Genomic DNA, 4,663 nt, shown 5'->3' with positions numbered 1-4,663 from the left:
CTGTCTCCCTTCCTCTTCACCACATACACGTCAGACCTTATGTCCTGTCGTTTACAGAAATTCTCTGACGACACGGCCATTGTGGGGTGTATGTAGGGAGGGAGAGAGGCTGAGTACAGGGACCTGGTTGACCGCTTTGTGAAGTGTTGTAGGGAGAAACACCTGCAACTTAACGTGGCGAAGACAAAGGAGATTGTGGTAGACTTTAGGAAGAATAGGCCTCTATCCTTTCCCATCTGCATCAGGGGGACAGATGTGGATTTTATGGACTTATACAAGTGCCTGGGTGTAACACTGGACAATAAACTGGACTGATCCACCAACACAGAGGCCATTTACAAGCCACTTTATCTGGCTCCTCTCGATGTGGAGGAGCAGCGACTCTACTCTGAACCCCTCCCAGATCACTGAGCTTCTCACCCTATGTCTAAGGGAGAGCCCGGCCACCCTGCAGAGAAAACTCATTTTGGCCCCTTGTATTCACGATCTCGTTCTTTCGGTCACAACTCACAGTTCATAACCGTAGGTGCGGGTAGGAACGTAGATCGACCGGTAAATCAAGAGCTTTGCCTTTTGGCTCAGTTCCTTCTTCACCACAACAGACAGATTCTGCATGGGGTCCTCATTACTGCAGACGCCGCACCGATCCGCCTGTCGATCACCCCCTCCATCCTTCCCTCACAGACTGGGTCACTTTTTCCAAAGTGATCCAGTCTGAATAATCATGTCACATTTCATCAAACTTTTATCACTGAGACAGATGTCACAAACTGTACTGGAGGAGGCAGGATGTGGCCAGTTTAAATGTAAATAAAGGACAAAACAATATTATAGCATAGTTTGGTCGGCTCTGATTCCACAACAACTTCAAAATTGATACACACACTCGGACATGTGTAGCATCCATATTTACTTCTGTATGGTGTGCTGTGTGAGACGCCACTTCAGGGTCATACAGTGTTCATGTCTGGTGGAAGTCACACCAGATTATAATGTGAACAACCATGCAAAACAAAGAAAAAAAAATAGATCTTGGCAAAATATTGGAATCAGGCTTAAGACCTGCACTCTGGACATAACCTACACTTTAATGGCAGGAAGCGGTACCTGGATAATGGACAGGGAGGCACTGTTTCAAAAACAGGTTATGCGTCACTTAAATCATAGGATTAGGCTGAACTCTTAATGTAATATTTTAAAAACAACAACAGTCAACAAAGCAAAAGACAGAATTAGTTTCTTGCATGGTCAGTGAAGTATGGACTTATGCAGAAGTCAGGGCCAGTCACAGAAGTTCAGCTGAAAATGAACAAAAACTTTTTGAGAAGTCAGCCAAGAACCTGCCTCATCCTCACTGATCGGAGATCAGACCTGCTGAATAAATCCAGAGTCAAGCCCCCCTGGAAGCTTCACTCAGAGAACTGTTCTCCATGTAGCCCTGCTAGTGCAGCAGTGATCGATGCACTGAGTCACTTGCTCCACACTCACCACCATCCATCCTCAGGAGAGGGCAGAAAGCAGTGATGGAGAAGATAAAGATTGAGATGTAATCACTGAGATAGAAGCAAAGCCAAAGAAAAAAAAAAGATACTCGGATGGAAACGCATCCAGTTTCTCAGCACCCTGCAGAGAGAGCTAATTAGGAAAGGCAGTCTGATACATGGGCTGATGAACGATTCAGCTAACACCACCTCCAATAGCCTTCCCATCACCTTTCTCTTCTACACAAATCCTCAGTCCCTCTATTTATTTATTTACTTAAGCAGAACAGCGTGGGACCAGAGAGGAAAGGTGATGAATGGAATGGAAAGTCATACAGAGCAGCAGCAGCATTTGCATTCTATGCACATCTGTGTGTAAATGTGTGTGTGCACTGTGCTTCAATCCTTGTGAGAATTAGTTTTTGGCTCTTCAAGAAGTGACATCTTTGCAAAGTGATGTAGTTTCGGCCCATCTGTATTTTAACCTGTTTATGCTTCATAAATTAGGGTGTGAGTTTAATGATGAGAATAGACCAAGCAGTAACCACAGGGAGTCAAATGTCCAAGCTGGAGTACAAGTGCATCAAGATTGAGTTCTTCAAACAGTTCCAAGAAAAGTTTAACAGCACTGATGTCAGTGGGAAAGCCCCCAACTTTTCTCTTAAAATACAAAGTGCAAAACAACTTGTGGTTTTGCTGGTATATTTTCTCTGTCTTTTTAAAAACAGTAATGGAAAAATACATTAAGATAAATGTTGTTGAAGGAATAAAGCTGAATGATTATATAGCCACACAATCCTGGTAGTGTGGAAAGATGTCAATGCTTTGTTCCCAGCTGGGCCCCGTAAAACAGACCGTCAGCCAATCTTCAGACCCAGTTTAAACAGCTATATGAATGTAAAGGTGAATGTCACATTACAAAGTATGGATCAGTGTTAGTACAGTACATATTAGGGTCATAGTAATATCAGTCAATGAATGACGTTTGCACTTACTTGTGATTAATTTGTGCTTAATAAAACAAGTTAGGAAGGTAAATGAGTGAAGGATGGTTTAAAAATAACGTTTTAAACATCATATATTCAATTACAGATGTCAACAGAATGAAAAGAAAAGAAAAGTTTTGGTGTTAAATAAAAAATGCCTAAGTACTTTGCAAGAAAGGAACATTTGCTTCGCGGATGGGCCAGATTTGATTGTAATGTCACTTTCTACCATTAGATGAGACATGAATTACCATAGTGTCTTGTCCACCTTGGAGCCAATAGAAGAAGAAGGAGTAGAATAGACGTAAAATAAAGCAACAGCAAGGACTGTGCCAAGGAAAATAAGGGACAATTCATGGTCAAGATGGTGGTGATGTCTCCACATAATTCCACCTTGACAGTCATTGTACCAGTAGCTTCAGCTTTAGCTGTTCTTGTAATTTCTTTTTTGTCTGGAACTGTATTTCTCTACCAAGTTTTCATTGTCAATACATAGCTGGAGATGCCCCCATATAGGGTCTGGCCTGAATTAAGGCAAAAAAAAAAAACTGTTGCATTTGCAGTCTCACTTGTCTGAAAACTGCTTTTATATTTCCCAGACAAGGAATATGTGGTGCAGAATGAATCCCCAAATAACGTTCTCTTGCATAGAGATATGTGGATTAGCTATTTTCTCTATCCTGCTTCCTCCTTTTAAAAAATATGTGTGGCAAACTTAAGTCTAGCTAGATATGGAATTTGGACATCATGGCATAGGAGCAGACTGGAGATGAATCAAAACATAAGATGCAGAGTAAGGACTTTTCAGCTTTTATTGCCAAATTCCAATGTTCCTCATTGTAGTTTGGGTCAATATGGCTATTTCACTTTCTGTTACGTGACTGGGTAGCTCTTCTAGCAGTATTTTGGCTACCTTAGTCTTTGAACCAAATGTTAAGAGCAAAGAGAAGACCTGACTGAGAACTTACATGGTAAATGGTCTGTACTTAAATAGCACTTTTATCCAAAGCGCTTTACATGTACATCACATTCACCCATTCACACACACTGATGGCAGAATTTACCATACAAGGAGCTCAACCATGACCCATCAGGAGCAATTAGGGGTTCAGGATCTTGTTCAGGGACACCTCGACATGAGCTCACCGGGCCAGGATCGAACCAGCAACCCTTGGGCTGCAGGACGACCACTCTACCCACTGAGCCATGCCGCTGCAACTTCAGAGACTACACACACCAATAGGGTATCAGATGGTCTATCACAAGGTTGCCCCATGCTACACTATAGCCTGTATTATAGTAATTTTACAGGTGTGTGTATGCATCATTCTCTATTTATGTAGAATTTAAACTAGATACAGAAACCATAAACTCATTAGGAAGAAGTCAAATTGGAATAGGAGCAGTTTTTCACTTTTCATCCTGACATTCTTTATATACAGTATATGGGAATGGGAGCTCAACTGAGAAAAAACTAACAAAAACAGAGGAAGAAACTCAGGTTACAACTGTGACTCATTGTTAATTTTCAAGACCCCAGATATCCAAATCAGCAGACCGGACATGACATCGGTTTTATCCTGTCAACACACTTATACAACGTGTGGGAATGTGTGATGATTCAACATGTGATTTAAGCTGTTAACTGTAGTGAAAATTAATGGCAGACTTGAGTGTTGATGAGGTTTGCAGCTTTTCTGCTTGCTGGTATGATCCTTTTTACCCTTTGTGTCAATGTTACAGATGTTGGCACCATGACAGATGTTGGCAGCCTCATTCTCCCTCCTGTACTGAAAGCAAACACAATCACAATGGACAATCACATTCGCTCTAATACATATATCTACATGAATATGCATTAATCTATGATAAAGATAAAGAATAATTATCCAAGATATATTGGACAATCACTCACAAGCTCTTTCTTTCTATCATCAATATATCTGCTGGTGCTGTAACAGAAGGTAGAGTTCAATATAAGGACAAATACTGCATTCACAATTGTAACCCAGTATATCATTATTCTGTGTGAAACCCTGCGCATTTAATGCATTTAATGTAGGATGAATGGAGAGACCAACAGATTTAAACACAAAAAGGGACTAAGCAGAAAAAAAATGGTCAAAGAACAAATGAAGTGAAAAACACAAACAACAGTTATGCACAATCTTCATTATTTTAACATTTAGTTTCACT

Source organism: Melanotaenia boesemani, chromosome 15 (assembly GCF_017639745.1).
Source record: "Melanotaenia boesemani isolate fMelBoe1 chromosome 15, fMelBoe1.pri, whole genome shotgun sequence".
NCBI lineage: Eukaryota > Metazoa > Chordata > Actinopteri > Atheriniformes > Melanotaeniidae > Melanotaenia > Melanotaenia boesemani.
This window is presented reverse-complemented; position numbering follows the sequence as displayed.